This window comes from Amblyomma maculatum, chromosome 1 (genome assembly GCF_055883805.1).
Source record: "Amblyomma maculatum isolate TAMU_Amacu chromosome 1, ASM5588380v1, whole genome shotgun sequence".
NCBI lineage: Eukaryota > Metazoa > Arthropoda > Arachnida > Ixodida > Ixodidae > Amblyomma > Amblyomma maculatum.
Window position 1 is genome coordinate 81,302,943 of NC_139344.1, and position 22,775 is coordinate 81,325,717.

General features: G+C 54.3%; 1 protein-coding gene across 4 annotated transcripts in view; it reads right to left on the reverse strand.

The window, feature by feature from the left end:
- Tet (Ten-Eleven Translocation (TET) family protein) overlaps positions 1-22,775 on the reverse strand; it is a 213,772-nt gene that overhangs the window by 119,727 nt on the left and 71,270 nt on the right. The window lies entirely within an intron of this gene.

Consider the following 22,775-nt stretch of genomic DNA (forward strand, 5'->3'; position numbering starts at 1 on the left):
TCAAGTAAAAGGATAAACGGCGACATTGTCTCCAATTAATCTCAAGATGTAACCTGAAAGGTAGCCAGCACACCGTGGAAAATAATGAATCATTTGCGTGATCTTGATTGATGCAGTTAAAAAGAAAGAGAGAGAGAAATACACTCAGGCAAACAGTTCTAGTCTACTACGCCACAGAACCGACGACAACGAGCAGATTTAGTCGTGCTTCATTTATTCCCTTTTCCGCTATTTGCAATTAGTCGTTTTCTTTGCGTGTGATTTCCGGCACTGTGGTTTGACGGTTCGGAAACATGTTACAGTCGTGGCGCTAGTCACAACAACACACGGGCACATCTTATCTACAAGTTCGAATAAATGCTTTCCGTCTCCTCTGAGGCGACAAGTAACGGAGAGTTGTTCCAATCTGTCGGAATGCGCCTCGGCGATTACGCCGGCCGTCCACCGTGCGCGTACTCCTAGTTGTGTGGGGCTCCCACTTTGTTCACTTTTGGTTCCGTCAGATGCCGCCACAGCTTGTCTGAAAGCGGAACACACGCAGGCATCCGTTTGGGACTTACCACGAGCCGGAGACCGAGCAAACGAGCAGCCTCTGGCCAGCCTGAAGCTGTTGCCGCCGCAAAGGGGTGGGCTCGCAAAATCGGGCCGATAGAAGGAGCGCTGTGTTAGCGACGCACAAGGCGTCGGCAGGGCAGGTGTCACAGGCAGCCAAGAGTGCATGAGAGAGGGAGGCAGAGAGAGAGAGAGAAAGAGAAAGCGGTAGAGGCGGGGAAGGGGAAGCAGGTGAGGAAGCACACATGTTAGTGGTGCAGAGTGCCGCCGATTACGCACAGCAAGCATGTAGCAGAGCCAAGCGACAAGTGGACTGGTTAACTGCGACTAGGCAGCAAAGCTTGAAACTGATTTCATCCACACACTGCTTGATAGTCACAAGATATTGAACCAGCCACACTCAGTTATCTTGTCACTTTAGGTAAGAGTTTCTGAACCTTCGGTTAATATTATATTATAATATATAAATATATGTGTTCTTCCTTGTTTTGCAAAGCCTGTCGCAAAATGAAAACGAATCAGTCATGCCTGAACTGCAACAAATTTGCATTTTCAGCATGAACACAAGCTGTCAGAGAAACAACTTATCTGACGTTACATAATGCACATGGTAGCAACTAAAAAAAAATCGCGTAGATGGCTCTCGGTGCAATTTAGCGTGGCATTCCATGCTGAGCACAATGTATGCAATATGCACCTGGCTGGCCGTGAAGAAACGAAACGTCGAAGGCACAAAGCACAAGCAAAAATTAGAATGCTTAGCGACAACTCTGATAAACTCCGAACTCAGTCGGCAGTCAATCTCAATCTAATCGTTAGCGTCAAACGACAACAGCATAGCACGCAACATCACCAGAAACTGCACAACGTATACGTATTCTCAAAGAGAACGCGCGCGAGCGAGCGTGCCAGGCGTCTTTATTAAGCGGTCATGTGTGATAGAAACGCCCACCATTAGCAACGAGGGCCTCCGGTTCTGTCGACCCTTTCGTCCACGCAAGTTCCGGGTCCACCGAAGGCCTAATTCATTATGCGCAAGACGCCAGTTCTTGTCAGTTAACACGAAATATCTCTCTGGAGACGGGGACGGCAGGCGGACACGAAGACGCGACCCACTTTCATTTTTATTTTATTTCAGCATCCCGTAGCGAGGAAAGCCAGAAACACACAAGCATCTTCCACACCACTGTATATGTATTAGTAATAAAGTCGCTGACTATAAGAAAAAAGCACTCACGTTCGCGGAACCGCATATTTCGCGGCGCGCCCGGTGGGAGGGGGGATCTTTTTATTTGCCTTTCCACTTACGGCGACACGTTCCGCGTTAAACGACGCCAAAGCGAGCGCCAGCATTTAAATCAATTAGCAACTGCGCCGCAACCATCGGGGACAGGCGGCGAGGTGAGGCAGTGCGATGAGGAGAGGTGAGGGTATCACGCAAAGCGCTTTCCCAGCGGCGCTCAGAGGTGCGACACGGCACCCAAGCGTGTCGCGCACGCGCTGCCTAACGAGAAAAACGCCCGTAATTCGCGCCTCAACACGTTTATCGCGCACTTTTATCCCCCGCGGAGAGGCTCAAGCAGCAGCCCTTTTGACTGGGAGTGTCGGAAAAGAAAAAATACAAGCATGAAGGGCAGCAGGCGCGCGCGAGGGGGTCGGAGGAAGCGACTCGAGGAGCGCCGAAGGAATGCAGATGAGGAGCCGCGTCTCTTCCTTCTTGAAGCGTTGCCAAGGTGAGTGGCCGCCCGCCACGCAATGACGCCTCCGACCGCTGCTGGCGCGTAGTCGCGCTACGCGAAAAGCACCATTTGTATTCCCCGCGTGCACTGCTGCTTCCGTGCAGAGAAGCGGTCGCCCCGCCGTGCAATGCCACGCGTGCCTGCTCGTACTACGCGCAGCGTGCCTCTCCCGTCTTGTCGCGGTACGGTCGTCGTCGGCGCACCCGTATTCCCCGCTGGGGTTCGGGGGCAAGCGCCCGAAACTGCTGCACGCGTATACTGGTTGCCTGATTAACGAAATAATTATTCCGCTAAAACCGGAAAACGACCTAGCTTCAACACGACACTCGAGATTCCCGAGCGCGGTCTGGCAGTGATCGCTTCAGTCTTCACGTACTCGGATGATCGCGTTCACTATGGCGAACACACCGAGTTAGATGCCGACACGTTCTCACCAGCCTTACCCCTTTCTTTCGTAATGTTTGGCGCCATCGTGAGGGAGCTACGCGAAAGGGCGCTAATGTTCAGAATTTCAGTTAGCGCTCAATATCCCTTCTTCGGCAAAAAGAGGAAGCCGCGTTAAACGTTGGCAAATAGTAATGTGCCATTAAAATGAAATACCCGGACCTTCGATCGGGTATTTCACAGAGCTCGAAACATGCGCAAACTAGACCAAGCTGCCGTTTGAGCGAATTCGCGACATACCGATTTCTTTCATTGCAGCGGCAATGACCCATTTTTGATCACTGCATTCGAATGTGCGTAGCGTAGCTCCTCACATAACATGCAAATAACATGTTCTTTGACTCTTTCGCAAGTTGGAGCATAATAGAGTGGAAACACTCTCACGCAGTTTATTGCTTAAAGGCTGACCTCAATAAACACGCGGGTATAAACAGCTATTTTTTATCTGTTTTTTTGTAAACTGCAGCGTCGTTCGTATTAGAAATTAACATGTTGTCGTGGCAGCGACCGTTTGTCGGTTCAGTTCTGCCGAAGCAATGGGCTTTGCGGAGAGAAGGAACAGGCTCGAGTCGCAGCAGTAGCCAAACGGGCGCCGAAATGGCGATTATGCCTTCTCTTTTAACAGAGAACTTCGCGCATCTTGCTGGACGTTGCCTGTGCTGATATTCGAAAGACGGCTGCCTTCATTCACACTTCACATCATGCGAGTGCAGGCCGCCGACCCGCGCAAGAAGCGAACAGGACGAAGCAGCGACGTGCGTCATAGTTCCATGAACGGCCTCTCGTCTGCCCATGCCCCACGGTTTGCAAGAAGGAGAAGAGGGGGGGGGGGGGGGGTAATAAACCTCTCGGTTTATTCGGAATAAGATGGATGCCGTCGGCGATAACGCGTTAAACGTAGGAGAGAGACAGAAAGAACGGAATGGAGCACAGGGCGAAATGGGCTGCGAGAGATTACAGGGTCCCGCGCTCTGGGTGTTCGATCAAGATGCCTCGCTCGGTTTCGCTGCTCGCTCTCTGGTTTTTGAAAAACAAGTCCACGCGATGACCGCGACGATAAGCGACGCTTCGCAATGAGAGAGCCAAGACGGGAGGAGGGCGACCACGCTCGGCAAAACAAGAACGCCGTCACGCTGTCGGTTTTATGAATCTTTCGATATCAGCACTGACGCGAAAGATTCAACTGAGGACAGAAAGAAATAACGCGCAGAGAACAAAAAAAAAAAAAAAAAAGCTGGGGAGGAGGAGAACGGCACAGGCACGTTTTCGACACAGCGCGATTGGTGAGCGGCCGATTCAAGGCTTCGATATACGCGCATAGCGATCGCCGGTGGCGAGCACGGTGCTTAACCCCGACCCACGAACCGACACAGACGCACGCACAGCGTGACCAGCATCCCTCGCCGGGCAATGAGAGAGGCAGCTGACCGAAGAAGGCAGTGACAACCCGCAGCAGTGCCGGACCTTTATCAGCGCCGCTCAGGTCCGCGAGCAGGCCCGTCGAGCGTGAAGAGAAACACGACGTGGCGCGCTCATCTTTCGCGCCGGCCGCTGCCGCCGATAAGGTATACCACGGCCGGCCGAGCTTTATGCCGCCGATCGGTCCGACCAAATCACCCTCATTATCCCGCACGCTTCCCCGGTTCGATTATTCCCGAACAGGCAGCCAGGCGCGCGCGCGAAAACCGCACCCCGCTCGCGCCATGTCACACATTATGAGCGCCGAAGGAAACAAGCCTCCGGTGATGATAGCCCTCGTTCGGTCCGATCTGGCCGCGCCGCTTGGCTGCCACGATAGGGGGGCGGCTGTCGGCACCGCGGCAGCCGAAGCATCGTGCGCCGGTTCTTCCCAGGCCGAAACGCATCGGCTCCATCGCAACGCCAAACTACGGCGGCGTGCCCGCCAAACCGAGCGACGCGCTACCGTGCTGACCAAACCGTCCACGGTTCCCAGAAGCAGAGCTGGTAAAGACTGTTGTAATAAATCACTTAGTTCCTACTCTTCCCTCCCTACTCTCCATTTTTCGCCCTCATATGAATTCAAAACCGCCGTCGACTAAAAAGCACGGCAAGTCTGGAAGTTTCCAGAGGCGCGTCTGCTTCACCTATATTGTACTGTGAACGCGTACAAAAGAACTGAACGAAAGTATGTTGGCTAGTCAGAAAACGCGCAAAGCGTACCCGTAAAGAGCAACCTTATGAAAAAGCGCTTCAGCAGCAGGCAGCCACGGAAGCCGGCGTCAACGTCAGGCCACCCAAATGGGCGACAACAGACGGTCAGCCTGCAGGCGGTCGCCGCTAACAAGTTTTGACTGCATGGACGTGCGGCCCCGGGGGTTGAAGACAGCAACTGCCGCTCGCTCATTCTGCAAGCGTGGCATACGTGCTGCCAAGCGATCATAATGGTGAGCGTAACCATAACTATATAAACCTTATCCAGCGAGCGACACCTACACACGCCGAAACCACTGGAATAAACAGATACCTCTTTATTCCTGCCGATTCGGAACCCCCATGAAACAAACTGCCGAATTGTATTTATGGCGGGCTTCGCTAAAGCGCGCCATTTTTCTGCACACGCTTGAACGCATTTCGCGCCAAAATGTATTCTAATCGAACAAGCCTCACGACTAACTTCTGGCTGATCACAGCTCACAAAACGGTCTAGATCAGCAAAATAAGGGGGGCACGATATGGCATCCCAAATTTTTCGAGCACACTCAACGACCTAACATATAAGTCCGCCTGCTTTGCTGCCCCGTAGTTTTCGAAGGCGAACACTACTCCCAACGACGCACATGTCCTTTCTCTTCAAACCCTGTATGCCACCACCAGAGCGTCCAGTCCTTTCATATCCATCACGTCGACGGCAAACTGGGGACTCCTCGTTCTCTTCTCCCAATAAGCGCGAGTGCTAAAGCGCCCGCTTCGTTATTCCGGGTCAAATATTTGGCCACTCGAGCGCAAATAAAGACAAAAAAAAAAGCCACCGGTGAGAGGAGGACTGAAGGGAAAGAGGATCGATGCGAGAAAACGCGAGTGATCCCGCCGGTTCGTGCTCGCGCGCGCCGCCCCTGGCCTATCCTGTTAGTTCTGGGAATCGACCAGTGGGAAATAAAAGGCCGCGCCGAGGGCAGCCGGCCCGAGCCAGAAACCAGCGGCCCGCTCACGCTAACGCGAGCAAGGTACACACATACGCACGCGCGCACAAAGGAAAGAGAGAGAGACACGAAAACGAACGGTGACTGACCTGCCATCTGTCGGTGGAAAGGCGCGCTCGCGGTGGGCCTGTTCCCTCTATCGCTTTTTTTTTTTTCCTTGACTTTTTTAGTTCTATTAGTTTCCTTTCCGGGCGCCAGGTGCGCTCCCTCTGAACACTAGGAACGATGGCTTGCTTAACCTTCCTTTCAGGACTACATTTTCTTCTCTCTCTCTAGAGGGATCAGCAGAGAGCGCTGCTCGCTTCTTATTTACTAGCTACTTCTTTCTTTTTCGTTTCCTCGACTCTTTGTGCGCGCCTATTTCCTTTCAGTGCGTCCGTAAAGCGGCCTGAGCGAGTGCATGCTTATCAACGTTTTTGTTCCCGTTCGGTGTCGTCCGTGTTTCTTCCACGCAATGCGCCATTCGGTTCCCCAGATTCGTCGTGCTAATACAGCCAGCGCCGAACACCTGGCCTCGCGCAAGATCGCCGCATCACGCTCGGCCTCCTCTCTCTCTCCGCTCCTCTTCAACAGCCGGCCTGCTCCTTGCTAATGGCTGAGTTCATCAGACGGGGGCAAACGCTCAGCTCAGCCAGTGGGAATTTTCCCATCTTGCCCCGTTCTAATATACAGCAGGCCCGACAGCGAAAGACTCTGCTATCAGCGCGTGTTTCACAAACTCGGGCACTGCTATGCGATGAGCGTCGGAATATAAAACACCGCTGTACAGTTCAAGCTTACCGCTGACGAGCCCGTCGGATATTGACTACAAGCAGAACAGCGAAAATGTTGCAAATGAAACGCTCTCCCACACAACGCAGATCTTTCGGGCGGGAACTTCGGCTAGACAGATGACATTTAGAGAAGGAAACGAACTATATGCCTCCGTGGTCGTTTAGTCCAGCAGTTTGCCGCTAGAGACAGAGCGCAGCCCGTACAGGAGGGTCGCCTCGTCGTCATGAATTTGACCTCTTGATCGTTTCTTCCACTACTGCTATCAGAGAAAATGTGTGGATGAAAAGTGTGCCTCAAGTGGCCAGGAAATTCTTGTCGAGCGAGCGGCGGGTCGTGTCGTGCAAGTGGTAAGGCATCCACTATCATCAGAGCCACTGCGTCCGCCTCAGCGACCTGGCCGCGGAGAATAGCCGTCACGTGAGTCAGGGCATCTCAAATAGAAAGCGAAGCATAGCGCAATAACGCCGTCGGGCGAGACTCCTCCGGAGAGCAGCGTCGTCGCGGCGCTCCCGCTCCGCCATCACGTCATCCGCGGCTTCCAGAGATTGCGAGCCGTATTTATAACCGCATCTCGGCCTCCGGCCCGCGCGCCATCCCGCCGGCTCCTCTCGACAGCTGCTCCGCAGTACCGGTGTTCCTGTGCACTTTTCCTGGACCGAGGCCATTCCATTATGGACCTTTAGTTATGGAGAAAAAAAAAAGGACCAGAAATTCGCTGCCCCTCGCGGGCGGATGGACGCAGCAGCGCTGTCCGGCGGCTGCACGGCGCAGCAGACCACCCGGTTCTGCGCGCCCAACGTCGCACACGCGCGCACACGGTGCGGCTTCCTAAAAATGGCGTTGCGGCGGCTGCGCACGCTCGTGCTATTCATAGCCGCACCCCGAGCCAGCCAGCCGGTCCGATGTGGGTAAACATGCTAGCGCCCAGCCAGCCAGGCCCTGGGGCGGGAACCGCTGTTTGCACCCCTCTCCTCGCTACTACGCTATACGCTCCACCGGCGTCGGTTCCCCCCTCTCCTTACCTCGTATTTCCCTTCCCGCTAGGGCGGGATTAGCGATTGCGCTACACTCTTGTCTTCGCACCATTCGGGATTAGCTTTGTGGAAGGAATCACGAGAGGCGGACGACCTTCCCCGCGCGTCGGCGCAACTTGACACGCTCCTTGCTGCTTCTTTAGATTTTTCGTCCTCCTCAGGCAGTCGACGACGTCCGAACAGCCAGGCGGCTGCTTTGTGCCGTTAGTGGATGAAAGTGATCATCGAGAAAGTGGAAATCGCTAAACGCTACGGATAATCTCTCGGGGTCCAAGAGGTCCTTATAGGTTGCTGCAAAAGCGCGTGACAGTCCCAGTAAACGGCCAGAAAGATACACCCGAGCCTGTTCTATTCGTTTGGAATTGCACGCCCCAAATATAGGCAATCGCCAACTGCTTCCTTCGCATGGTGGCGCTGTGAATAGTACACTCCGGAGTGGCCACAGCAGTCGAGCGCCGTAACCACTGCACCACCGCGGCGAGGCACAAATTCTGATAGCTGGATGTATAAGGTCAGTTGGCCAGATTCCAGCCGGACTTCGTGATCCGGAACTGGCACCGCGGTACCCTGCCAGCTGCCGGCCCGCAACCGGTTGAGGCGCGCTGCCAATCGACCCGGCACTGCCCGCCAGTACGACACCGAACGGTTCTGGGGGGCAGGCCTGCCGAGGAGACGTATACGGCACATCTCGAAGAACAAGGTGCCCATGAAAGTGCGAGCCGGCGAACTTGCAGTTATGGTGTTCGATGTCGGCCGGCACCAACTCTGCATGACACCGCGGGGCCGGGTCAAACAAAGCGGGCGCGGCACGATCGCACCACGCTGTCGCTCCATCGTACAGTCAGAACTATCGTTTGGCTGCACATCAATGGCTTTGACGCTATGCTCAATCATATGTGCTTTGGAAAGCGCTGATACGAACTCCCCAGAAACCACATTTGGCGGGAAAGGAGCTGAATATTTAGCTAAAGAAAGTGGCGCGTTGCTGTATCTTTTTTCCAAGTGGAGGGGTGATTCGCAATTAGTCGCGTCTTTTTTTAATTGTATTTTTTTTTTGTAGTGTGCGACGATTTAGGATTTTCTGAATGTGGGCCGAACAACGTGTTAGCAGATTCCAAATGAACGGGTGAGCGGACAGACGTTGAAGTGCAACTTATCAGTCTCATTTTCATCCGCCTTCTTTTGCTTATTCTCCCGTTGCGGCAAAGTAAGGGGTGCAAATGTGCGCCCTGGTCTATATGGCGATTAACGCACGCACGGTGATTAACCATACGTGTAACTGATATGAAGTTAACAGAGCTCCTTGTGGCGAAGTAGCGATCAGTAAGAAAGAGAAAAAAAAAGAAAAAAAAAAGTCCGACGTGTACGACCGAGCTTATAACGGTGTGACGAAACGGCGAGTTCCAAAACACATATTACTGGATCGGCGACCTAGATTCCCGACCGCTTCGTGGTCGCCACCCTAGGCGACAACTGCTTGGGCGACTACGCCCATCGCGTTCCTCCGAAAGCGCTAGGAAAAGGCGAGAAAAGCGCTCCCGTAGCTCGAGAGCATCTAAAATCTAAGCTCGCGACACGGGCGACACAGCATGCGCTCCAGAGCCGCTCATTATGCGCGCTGCATCGCGCAGCGGCGCCTTTTGTCGCGCCACGAATGAGCGCGGCGGACGGATTCAAATGGAGGCAAAATAAGGCCGCCCCGAAACGAGGAGGGAATAAAAGGACACCGCAGATAACATCCGAGATGTAGCCCAGGTCAGCCCGTACCGCGACGAGAGAACGATCCGCGATTGCCGACGAGATGTTGCGAAAGAGATGAGTTTCAAAACCTCCTTGCCCGGCTTTGTTGAGCGCGAGCGTCGCTTGCGAAAACGATGCCAAGGGGCTGCGGCGCACGCAAAAGAAGGCCGCATCACACAATGACGCGAAAAACGCCGCCGGCAGCACATGGCGACGCTGAATGAATCTCGGCGTCGTATACGCACGCTATGCCGCGCATCCGACTCGTGCAGGACGGCAACAAAGCGCGCCAGTCGAGAGAGCCAGGTAAATCACAAGCACCCGACCTTCGTAATGGCGATACAATGGAATCGGCTGCAGCGCCGTCCAGCAGTCCCTGCACGCTTGCGCAACAAATCCGGGCGACGGCTTCGTACTGACACGGAACCAGCCAACGCGGTGGCCAGCTTTCATGATGAATGAACGGGCAACGAAGGAGGAAGCCGTGAAGACTGCAGAGCGCCGGCACTGCGTGTAGTGCAGCTCGGAGAGGTTCAACAAAAAGCGGCCTATCGTGCTGCGCGTGCGGGAACGCTCTGCTAAGCCAACGAGTCAGATCCTAATCGGTTAGAATGAAGAAATGTCGATGAACAAGGAACGAGTGGACGACGCGGGCGGCAGCGCTCGATATACGGAGCGTCACGTCCTCGCGGCTGAGTAGATTTGAAGGCGGATTAAAAGCGCTCATTCGATGCGGTTTGGAACGGTGGTAACGGGTTTCGCGCAATGAGGGCCCTATTCGTTTTCCTTACCTTTGTGCGAAGATATAATAAATGTGCACGCAAAGCGGTCCTTCCCGGCTCGCTATCCAGCTGCAAAGCAGTGAAGAGCTCTGCATCCAAGACACAACGAAGCAATTAAGGTCTCAAGCAGGGTAACTCGATTACGGTTACACCCGGAAAGGGTCGGGACAAAGGAAATAAAAAGGCCCGGGGACATAGCCAGCGGACGCGAGAGAATTAGCCGCCCGGCACTTGACGGCGTGGTGCATGAATCTTGGCGGGCAGCCGAAGGAACGAGATTCCGCGCAAGGACTCGTGGTACAGAAGCGCCAGGTGGACGGGTTCGTCGGAAGCAGCGATAAGCGGCCGGAGCACGCGGCACGCGCACAGAGACCCGGATGCCGATCACGTCGCCGCGACAGGAATATGCACTCGCGGATTACGCCTCAATGAAGCAGCATCAGCGCCCGTACGGGTCGGCGTCTTTTGTCGTGCCAGCATCGCTTTCCAGTCGCCGCTATCGGCGCGCGCGGGAGCGTGCAATCTGGGCCAGCGCATCCGCCCCCCCCCCCCCCCCCCCCCCCGATCGGCACAAGACGCATCGCGCATTTCTCTCACGTTCCCCGGTAATAGGACAATTCTCGACATCGAATCGCGCCGGGTGCAACGACCTGCCGGGAGCGTGACTCGACCGACGCGGCCGCCAACGCCCGCGCTGTGGACGACGCTTCTCAGAGGCCGGCGGAGACAAAAGCAGCTCGGCGCTTTGTCTTGCAGAGACTGCTCGCGAGAAACACGGACTTAAGACAAACGTCCACAGGGGACCCGCCAATCCAAGTTTCTGTTGACAGTCCTGTCATGGTGAGCTCTCGCGTATTTTGGGGGAATCAGGCGTTGGTCGTCCACCTTAGCCAGTAAAAGTGAAGGGGTGTACTGTGTACCCTGCTCCAGTGCCAAATCAATACACTAAAAGAGTACTGGTCCAAAAGATTGGTCTAAGACGGGGTTGGCTCAACATTTTGCACTGCTCGAAAGCAAACCGCACGGCGGCCAACGGTCCATAACCTAGCTGCTAGCAAGTCGCGACCACTTTTCTGAGCAGAATGTAGGCGGACCGAACAGAAACCAAACGGGTCTGGAGAGCAAGCGAGTGCCGTCCACGTCCAATGTCCAGGCAGGAGGCTCGCCAGAATACGCGCCTGGAGGTTCAACGCCAGTTTTAGGCCATCACGCACTGTGGACTCGGGGTAATTCACGCGGCTGCAAGAACGTATCTCGGCATTAACCCAGGGACGCGGCTGGATGGTAGACACGTGTAATGCACGGGGACGCGATATAATGTCGTATGAACAGACGTTGCAGATCCACAGCACATGCGCAGATCCCCGGCGCCGCGTAACAGTTTGGGACAGGTGACCTCCAACTTCGCCTCCGTATGCTGTAGGGTGGCGGTTAGCGTAGAAAGCAGTACTCAGCTGTTCACACGTTTTAGCTATAAATCGGACGAACGGCTGCAAAACACGCTTCATGCTTCGAAACGCGTGCTCGTTAAGCGATTACACCACGCGCTACACCTCGCTTCGTACTTAGTGTTCCGAGTAGTCCCGCAACTACATATATACTGCCAAATGCGTATTGGTAGCACCTCTGTTGGTATTTTCTTCGGGCGGGGATCACTCGGGCGCGCAGACTGATACTAGTTTTACACCGGCAGTTTCAACTGCGAAACTACAGTTGAAATTCGCAACTGACGTTAAACTGAACGGCAGCCGCGAAACTCAGTTCAAACTCCGAATCACGTGATTTTGTCACGTGCAAGCAAATTGTTTAAAGATCATTTTCACGAATTATATTATTGAGTTCAAGTTTCTGCGCACGTTGGTTATCTCGAGTAAGGCACAACTGAACCCGACACACAGCCAAGACAATCCATTTGAGGTACGTCTGGCTTCGTTGTCGTTCACATTTACCCAACACGATACAACCAAAACTGTAAAGAATACGGCGAGATAGCAGGATACGATCACATATTATGGAGCTGCTAAAAAGGGCCGCCACCGGCGGACCTATACTACTAGTCCCTTCTCTAGAGCGATGGGTGGCTATACTGACCAGTTCAGACCCGCTGACGAAAGTTCGGGCCACTGAGTGGGTTCATAAGATCGTCGAGAGCCACGGACTCGAGGACATCTAAGTTGTTCAGTTCAACTGAACTGCCGTTGAAAACGACGGTGCAAAAAGAGTATGACATTCGTCAAAAGGGCAATGGCAGGAGAATTGGGCGACTCGGACTGGCTTAGTAATGTTTCCAACTCAGCGCGAAAAGAAGACAAGGAACGTGCTCTTGTTCCAGAGCACCATTGCGTAGCAGCGCCCCTCTGTGGGCCAGGCTACTCTCCTCGCGAGCCGGGCGCCGGGCTCCTTTCCCCCGTTCCAATGTGGAATTGCCGATCCACCACCCTCCCTTTTGGCGCTGCGCAGTTGCCATGGCACCCACAGGCGAAACGAGCTTCGGACAGCATCGCTGCGCGCTCGCGTGGTGTAAGCAGATTCGTCATTCTCGGAAGCCCATTTTCCTCATTTCGGAAGAGCGGTCCTTATTGCTTCCCCGAAGAATTTCGCTTCTTTTGTTCGCCACTCCCCCCGCGCCTTCTCCTCGCCAGCGCTCACCCAGCCGTTTAGCGAGGCGCTTCTCTACTCTAGAGGGTCCCGCCGGGAAGGCACGCTCACGGAGCGGCCGCGTCGCGAGCGCCACAGTCGGAGGGCTTCATCGAGCACTTTCTCGCGCTCATTCCCAGTCAGCCGGTTACGCCTTACCTGGAATAATGCACGGAATGATTCCTCGGCGTTCGAAATGCAGTTAACCGGCCCAGTGGCGGAACTTCCTCCTCCTCGGCCGAGGTGTTACAATATATCACCACAGACTTCCTTTGCAGCGGGATGCCCTCGAGGTGTTTGTTCCTTGCGCAACGCGCGTGTCAACTGCTAAGATTTGCTTTGAATCGCCAGATAACGAATGCTTTTTAATTGAGGTCAATGGGCCATCTTCAAGACTGAAATCTCGCACTTTGACAAACCAACAAAGAGCGTTTCAGCTAAGAATATCGTCAGGAGTTCGTTTACCCGCCGCACTGCTTTTAGTCCTTTCTTGATGACGAGCTTATGACTTTACACGTCCTTCGCTTCTTTCGAATCGGTTTCCCACAGTATTGTCTCGTATCTAACCATACTGACAATCTTGAGGCCGGTTTTTTTTTTTTATCTTACATAACTATAGAGGCCTGCACAACTCTACCAAAAAGTCATCAATTCCCCTCACAGGAGGCATTCCAGCCAACAGGGTCGACTGACTGTAGCATTGCAGTCAATCCAGTTTGGCCGTGAATAATAAATTTCCCTGCACTAGCAAGCCCCTGCGATAACACGCTATCAGGTGCGAGGATTAATGATTAAGCCCGATTGGTGGACGGCAAATAGGTGGACGGCCCCTTTTTCAGCGGCATTCGTCGCTTCGTTCTTGAGTTGTATCCAAGTGCAGCCTCCATAATGGCTGTGAATTATAACTGCCGTTGACAGGCCACAACGGATTTTCACCTCCAAAAATCTCACCGATTCCCAGATCGCGCGAGTTTTCCATGCACCGCTGAGGTTACACATATTCATAATTTCTAGTACCTTTGCCGACAATTTCTTCAGCTCCCTGTCAGTCTCTACGCGGCTGTCTGTTGGCCCTTGATGTTATACAGACCTGTCATGGATTGTTGGTTATCGGCGTCACACATGCGACTAACTGCGCGTCTGCACTATCTTGCCCGCCTCTCAAAGTAAAAGCCGAAATATCTGTCATAGCAGATGAAGGCACATATATTATGTACAGCCTCGCCCACTTCTAGCTATAACACGGTCACTGCTTTCAAAGCGTCATTGCGTCCGACTCGGCCATGCAATATAGCTTAGTGGCAGGCCATGTGAAGCAACACGCCCGGGTCCTTCTGTGCTCGCATCGCTTAGCATCGATATATGCCTACGCCGGGCGCAATGTTGCTTTGAAAGCAGTGACCGTGTTATAGCCAGAAGTGGACGACCCTGTACATATCCAAAGTTCACGAAGGCATCCAAATATAGCGTTTCCGTTGAAAAACGTCGTAATGCGCAGCCAGAAATGGATAGCAAAGTTTGTGCCAGTTATTAACAAGGGTGAGATGGTGTCAGCCCACAGCCACTTTGCAGACTTTGTGCACATGCAGCCAAACAGACAAGCAGCTCAGCTTCTGCCAGGAAACTTCCTTACTAGGACAAGCAGAGCACACGCTGCATACAACTAATGTGCACACAACTACTCAAGCTGCAGAGCGTAGGCTCATCTACACAGGCGATACGTGTGGTAAATCGTGTGCACTCCCAAGTCTCGCTGAACAGCAGACGCGCTCGCGAACCAGGTTCGAAAAGGGAGACGCGACCGCGCACTCAAGCCCCGTTGAGAAAAGAAAACAGCTGCAGAAAACGTGCTTTCATAAGATGAACCGGGATGAAGACGCAGCACGCGCAAAGACACTGCAGCCTAAGTAACATGATGATGCCAGCAGATTATGGTGGCACGGACAGCACGCGCGGTGCGGGCAGCATAGGACGGCCGCTCCGCGCGCTTTGTCGTCGTCGTCCGCGGAGGGAGCAGAGAAAGGGGGGAGGGGTCAACTACCGGTCGCGACGCTGCCAGGGCGGTTCTTGCTTTTTCTCGGAACCGTTAGGGAGGGGAACGCGCTTTTGGCGGATTAATCTGTCCGCGGGATCTGCCTGGAGCGCGCGCGGATGGTCCGCGATAATTCGTCGGGCCGCCTTAATACCCGCGGCCGCCGACGGCTCGGCGGGAAATCGCTCGCCGGAAAGCCTCTGTGCGAGCGCGCCCTACAGCGGAGAACGTGCGGGTCGCTTCTCGGATGCGGCCGTGGGAACTGCAGGAATCTGCCCGCCACGCAGAGACAAAGCTCGACGCCAGCCGAGGCGCCGACGCTAAGGCGATTGGAGCAGAACGGTCGGCTTTTAAGGTGAAAAGGCAGCAGTTGACCGCCGCGAGTGGAACTTCAAGAAGCCATGAAAATGGGACGTGACAAAGCCCACATCCTTATTCCCGCAGGTGCGTACGGGCGCAAACATGAAGGTGAACACTTACCTGATAATGCATTCTAACTCGCCCAAAACGCAACTAAAAAACAAAAATCACGTCTGACAGTAACATGCGCGTATTACTTTGCAGACTTTCATACCCAGAGACGGTGAAAGATTTGAGGTGGTAAGCAAGATGCTTCCCGTGCAAATATCACAGCAGCAGAGAAGGTGCGCGGCCAGCAGGAAGAAACGACGCCGCAACTGTGTTACGCTCTCGGAACGCAAGTGGTAACTCGCATACGCGGGCTGACACCTGAAGCGAAACGGCGATCCTACCCTGGCTAGGCAGCGATCCGTAGTACAGAATAAAGCGGCGGCAGCCTCTCTTGTTCGTCGTGCGTCTGTGCAACAAGTCCGCAACGACTCGAGCACAAGCCGCAATGGCCGCGCACGTGATGCGTCGCACCGTCGTCCACGCAACTCCTTTCCCACCGTGTAAGGTTGGTGGCTACGACGCGTGCTTGGTACACTGCCTTCCGTTTTTACGACCCCCTGACCGCCGCCCGAACGAGAGAGGAGCGGTGCCTGCGCGTCAAATCTCCACCAAGTACACACTCGCCGGCAAACCGTTAGGCGCGCTATTGAAAGCGCCAATCCCTTCTGTTTTGCCGCACTAAGGTTCCTCCTTGTGTTCCTTTCTGGCGGCGCTCGTCTTTTCTGCGCGAAAACATAAAACTTTACGTCACGGCATCGATTTTGCTCGCACGCGTTGTCTGTGCCAGGCACAACAGGCGCAACGAGGTAGGCGAGGGAAAGGGCGGGTGGAGGGATCATAGCGGTGGGGCCTAAGGCAGCGGCGCCAACGAGGCCCAAAGTAAAAATGCGCACAGCAAGCGACGAGTGTGTGTATGTGTGTGTAGGGGGGGGGGGGGGGGGGGGGGGGGCTCGACAAGAGCAAGATATACGCCGCGAGCAAAAGCCGGCTAAATCAGCTGCTGCTGCGAGCTATAATGGCGGAGCCCGAGAGCTCTGCATGAAGCCTAGGCCCCGTCCACCTGGCCTGTTGGTTCCCGACTCGGGATGAATAGGGCGGGGGGACAGCTTCCACAATGGAGAGAGCGCCGGGAAGATTTGGTAGTGAACCGGCTCAAAAAAAAAAAAAAAAAGAGAGAGAGAGAGAGAGGCCGACACACCATTAGGCATGCATTGAAAAGGGAGGGGCTCCCTTCGATGCGAAAAACTGCAGCCCCCCTTCGTTCCCATCCCCTCCCCATAGCCCAAAGAGAAAACTGTTGGCGCTGCACAGTACCTAGCTGCGCCCGAGAACAACGGGAGAGCGAAAGAGCGCAGTGATAATTTTTCATCACAGCGCGAAATCTGGTAACGTTAGCATAATGCCCCTCTGCATCTCGCGTGACGCGTCGCGAGTGATAAATGCGATCTTATTCAAACGTACGAAGCCGCGCTCGCTGCCGCCGCCGTCAACGTCAGGGCTCGTTCCGAGCGATCGTCGCAAATTGTCGAGGAAAGAAAAGGGTACTCATTCCACCACCACGTCTGTTGGCTTCGTTAAGTCAGCACGCTAAAAGAGGTGCGTGACCGGGTGTCCGGCTGTTTCGACGAATAGCGTCGAGCATAGGTCCGTGCCGTTGTCAGATGGGAGGAGGCTTGGCACCAGAAGGCACCGCACCTCAAGGTCTCACATAACCTATCTAAGCCCAGAGTTTTATTAACACCAGAGAGACAACCGCGGCACTTGGTAGTGACCGGGACATACTACGACGAGACGGGGCGCAGTTTAACCGCAACTAGAGAAAAACCCTCGGCTCACTCTCATAGGCCGCACGTGCGCAGACAGAACACACGGAGCAGTTCTCGGCGAGTTCCGATGGGAACTCCGAGCGACGCAGCAGTGTACATACTTCTACGCAACGCCCGAGAGCGAATCCGTTATCGCAGAGACGAAGCCAACATGTGCCATATGGTGGTCGTTCCGTTTCGCGTCGCGACTATGCTTTCACGAAATTCCGTCTGATCGGGCGAGAGGTTAAAGGAGCACAAGGGGAGATGAGGGGGGGGGGGGGGGGGGGGGGTGCTCTTCCGGCTCGCCGGCGCCAGACCAGCAAAGCACCGATGTGAACTGCGCGCATTAGGGCAGCCAAAAGCGCACAGAGCGAACGACTACCCTCCTGTCGGAGAAAGAAGAGCAAAGATGCGCAACAAAAGAAAAAGTGTACAAGAGAGGCGGCTGTGAGGGGGGCTTAACGGGAGAGAGAAGCGAAGCCGGCGCAGCACCTCCTGCAGAGAGTGCCAGCGAAGGCCACTGAGGAGACAGCAGACAGACAGGCGGTGATGCCTGCAACCGGAAGTCAAAAGCGCGACACACAAGAGAAACACGCGAATTTTGAGAAAAGAAGAAGAAAAAAAAAAAGAGAACGGTGAGAAAGAGGGGTACAGACAGGGACGGCACCCAAACGACGACCGCGTGGCTTCGCTGGCGGTGGATAAACATCTTAACGGATTCCTTCTCAATTTCCTTCGCTTTTTCGTTGCTTCAAGTACGTTGGACAGAAAGAAAACCTAATAACAATAAAAAAAGAAAACAGAACGCGAACAGAGAACGTTCGTTCTGAAACTCGATCTCGCTTTCTGTCCTCCCAGCGCGTCGCCTTCAACGCTGTGCAGATGCGTGCCCCGGGCGGAAAGGAAGGAAAGATGAGTGACGGAGGAAAGAAGAGGAAGACTAGGTTACAGCCTCCCCCCACCCTCTCCCGACATGTGGGCACACCTGAGGAAGACGCGCAAGACATTTGCGCGCTTACTGCCCACCCCGTCGTCTGTGACACACATTGGGAATACTTCTCTCTTAAGGGCGAAAAGGATCGAGAAGAAAGAGCACTTGAGCCACGCACGCTCAACACCAAACCCCCGGTTCTCGTCTGTGAAGAGTTCCAAGGATACATGATGCACCACGTGTCTCGCATGAGCAGCGCGTATGGTGGCGATGGTGCCTACGCGCTTTGTAACGGCTACGCATGCGTTTTTAAGCATGACGGAGCTAGAAAAAAGAGTACAGGACCGCAAAGCACTTGAGAGGCGAGAACATCGAAAGACGGATGCACACAATGTAGAATGGACAAACAACATGGCCAAACGCTGCCACTGCAAGAAAGCCGAACAAAAGAGAAAATTGGAAAAACAAACCGGAACGGATGTAGTCGCCTCGTCCTACCCGGGCAAAAAAAAAAAAAAAGTCTGGGCGTTCACGAAGCCCTGTCATGATGGCACAGGTATTCTAGGCGTCTTTCGGTCGGACGACAAAACAGAAGTACCAAGATCCACAAAGTAGGCAAATTAATCATGCTTTCGAAGGCGCCACAAAGCAACCAACGGTTACCCAGGTAGCTAATCCGTTCGGAAAGCCCGGTCCCTAGGGTCAGTGGCAGAGTTCACGCGTCTTTAACGCTCGAGAATGTGTGTAGCAGACTCCAACACGCGCATGGCCGTCCGTCTCTACGTAGCCCATCGGCAGACGACTTTGACGAGACTCGGATGCTGGCACCCAGAGGGCCTCAGCGCGCTACACTGTAAAAACACCCCAGGGAAAAAAAGCAAATTTTCACGCGCCGTTCCAGAGTGGTTAAGCCGCATCGTACGACAGCAGTCAGTCGCTAGAGCACAGGCCGGGCTAACCAAGCGCCTAAATATCCAGGTGCCGATATATTTCACTCACCGAACTTTTGCGTTGTAAATTGCGCGCCGACAGCGAAAGCATTCTTTCCTGCAGAGATGGAAAACTTGCACACCTCGTCACTCAGGGGGACGCGTCAACAGCGCCGCAAGACCACACCATGGCCTAGGAGAAAAAAAAGGTGCCGTCGCTCATTCGCGACTTACGGGCACAGCAGCGTCCGCCGTCATCTGTCGCGACCTACCAGAGATAGCAGCAACCAACAAGCCCCAAAAGCCAGCGCAGCGAGCGAGAGACAGACTAAATAAACCCGAGGTAAGAAAATAACCCCGAACGGCGCCTGACTTGCGCCGGGCTCACCGCTCCGTTTGGCGGCAGCCTTCGCCCAAGGTTTACCTGCATGCGCTACGTTGTTTACCCTTGCGGATTTTTTTTTTTTTTTATGCGACAAAGACGGCTTGGAATACTTTGCTTACACTGCACAAAATGCTGCGACAAGAGAACGCGCCAGTTTCGTTTTCTGCGTAGCGCTACACTACTACTGTGTGCACGATCCCCTAGGAGACTCGGCGCCCCGTGACAAATAAGCTCTGCTAAGAGGTCCGGGCCACAAAGCGTCAGGTTTGAGGGCACGTGCAATTGTAGGTCGTCATCGAGAAGATAAACTGCTACAACGCTGATTCCTTGCCAGTTGTCCAGTTTAGGAAGGTAGATACCGTATCCGGTCCATCGTCGCGGCTTGCTGCTACATTCGATTAAACGTCCCTCAGAAACGGCGGCAAAGTCAATGGACTCATTTCACCGTGTACAGGTCCATTGAGTAGCCGGGTCTTAAGCCGTGCCGTGGGCAAGAGCGCCCAGCAGCACGCCCCCCAAAGCCCGTTCGCTTGCGTTGCAATGATGGCAGGCGCGGATGAAGCGCCATCCGGCCAACTTGACGCGCAGGAAGAAAGAGACGGGCCACAGGACGTCCTCATCGCAAGAGGGACAAGCAACGAGAGACCGCTGTGCCCAAGAGGGCGCGCCCTCCCCGTCGGCGTCAGAGAACGGGAAACGCCGCTCGTCCCTCTTGGTGGTAACCGTGGCAACGGGTCATTCTGGGGCCAGCACGGCGCCGCTGCCCTCTCCCGACGGGCTTCACGTGGGCCCGGCCGCACGCAGCTGCGGCGGCCACAATGATGCGTGGAATGTCACAGACCTCCCGCCGCGGGCAAGGTCACCCAGAGAGGAGGGGGGGCATAGCCTCCTCGCACCTGAAGAAGAGTTGCACGCCCTCGGGGGCGCTCGCTTTCTTCGCAGGTCACAAGACAAATGAGCTTCGCACCTCCCGGCTTGATCGCAGTACACTTTCTGCGAAGGCTGGATAACCTCTGAAAGGACGAAGGAGAAGCAGGCCATCGGTGCGACCACGTTGCGAGCGTACGCGAGAAGCCGCGTCGACAGCGAGCGAGACATGGGCTGAATTTTTGAAAATGACGTGCGCTGCACGTCTCTTCATTGCGTATTCCTGTTCAGATGCATATGTCAATCACAAAAGAGTTCTAATCTGCATGCGCAAAGAGCCCGCTAGCGTAACAAGCTCTGACGACAGGTCATGCAACGCAAAGGAAGATACACCGGAGAGTGCCCTATCAAGCGAGCCGCTTTGCATTGGCGTCATGGCAAAATGGGCACAGATTGGTCGGCGGGTGACCACATGAGATCAGATCGCATGAAGGCAGGAGCTATCTAATTTACATTCGCATGCCCCCTTTTTTTTTTGTTTCCAGCTTGTTTAATTTCCAATTTTCACCCACGTCGCAGATCGTTTTCGTTTCATACTCTGGAAGCGTAGTGTGCATTTCCTGGGTGCATTTAAAATTCGCGCCAAGTTTACTTGTACGACGTGGCTCCACCTGCCAGCGCTATCCTTGCGACACTGAACTCTACCGCATACCACTTGTCCGGCTGTGTTAGTGCGCGCACGGTTTCTTGGATCTAAATTAGCTTCTTCGCTTGGGTTGCATTGCTTTCATTTTCCCTTTCGTCACGGAGAGCGTCGAGACAGCTCCAAAGGGCCAAAAGGAAGTTGTATCTGACGCTAATAATCCTCGCAAGTGTGGATTTTCCATTCTGCATTGGTGCACCATCTCCCGCCTTCGCCCTCTCCACGTTCGATTTCGCGCTTCACGCCACTGTGCAGTATGGAGATAGTTGTAAATACACAGCGTGGAAGGGACGCTGTAAACACGTTGGTATGTAAACAGCAAAAACCTGGAGAACACACTGGGAGACGTTCCCTTTCGAGGGCTTGGCTTGCGTTTACCTGAAAGGCGGTTGCCACTAAGTGCACTCAGGAGGCAGCGGGCGACAAAAAAAGTTATGGCAGAAAAGCAGGAATCCCACCGACGAGAATGCGCAGATAGACGCTGGGGTTTTTTTTTTTTTTCTTCTTTTTTTTTTTAAACGATGATTCGAGCTCGTTCCATCAACTTTGCTGCGTTTTTCGGTCGACATATATATAGTGGGGGAGACTGTCAAACTCACGTGGCAATCTACTACAACGGGCTGACAAATTTTAGCGCAACACTGACCGAGATGGGCAACGCAAAAGGGGCGTGCTGCCAGACGCTCTCGCACCTAAGGGTCGGCGAAGCGTCGATCGCGACACGCCGTTAGCATGCCCCCACGACGAAGCCCGGAGGGAAACAACACGCTCCGCAGCAAGGGTACATACACTACAGCCGAGTCACCTTCTTGTCTCTTCCAAATGCGACCGACGAAAACGGCACGAGCAAAACAAGTAGCAAAAAAAAAATAATAATAATAAAAAGGGGGAAGGGAGAGATGCGGGCAACAGAATTTGGAATCACGAGTCATTTTTCACCGTGTCAGGCAGCCATGCCAGGCTGCGGAGCGAGAGGCGAACGGGGTGGAGCCTGAATATGCCATGCGCGTGCATCAGCAGCAGCCCCGAGGTGAGTCACGCTGCTGAGCAGAGCGGCAACGCATCGAGCGCCGTAGGCCACCGCCGGATGCGGTGAGCAGCGGCGACCATCTCTCCCGGCTCTCGGAGGAGCCAGCGGCTCAGCCGCCCAAGTGGCAAAGTCGTGCGACGGTACTGCCAATCGCGGGCGCAATCTCTTTCTCTATGGCTGCAGCACTCAAGCAAATCTTCGAATCGTTCTTGATAAGAGGACTGCTACTAGAAGGGAGCACACAAGCTAAAATTCAAAAAGCCGGGTCAATGTGTCGCGAAATGGGCCAGTTCTAGGCGGAAAAAGAAAACGACCCATGAATGCGGCTCACAAATCGGACGACTGCATAAAGGAAGCCAAAGTTTCGCCAAAACCTTCTCTTCGAAGCGAAACGTCTGAGAGAACCAAAAATGTGCAATGCTGCCCACCTGCGAGTCGCTGTTAACGAGCTACTTGCAGGTTACCGCTTCCACTGTGCAAGCAAGAGCTTTTATTAGTGGCCCCAGACTCGAACGGGCCGACGCTCTTCCGCTGCTGACAAACGCAGATCTCGTAGGGAAGCCCAGCCTGATGTGCGGCCAGCGGGGTGGCCACTCGTATGCGGTGAGAAGGTTTGATTCGATTACCACCGGGCCCAGACAAAGAAAGACAGGCAGCGAACAAAGATGGCGGCATGCAGTGGAAACTATCCCCTCCCCATCTCGTAATGGGTCTACAGCAGCGAAGGCGGATGCACGCTGCTATGCGGCGTGTCTGGCCGCTGAAGGTCTGCTCGGTCACGAACGGCCCAATGGCTGCGCCGTTCCGTGATGACCG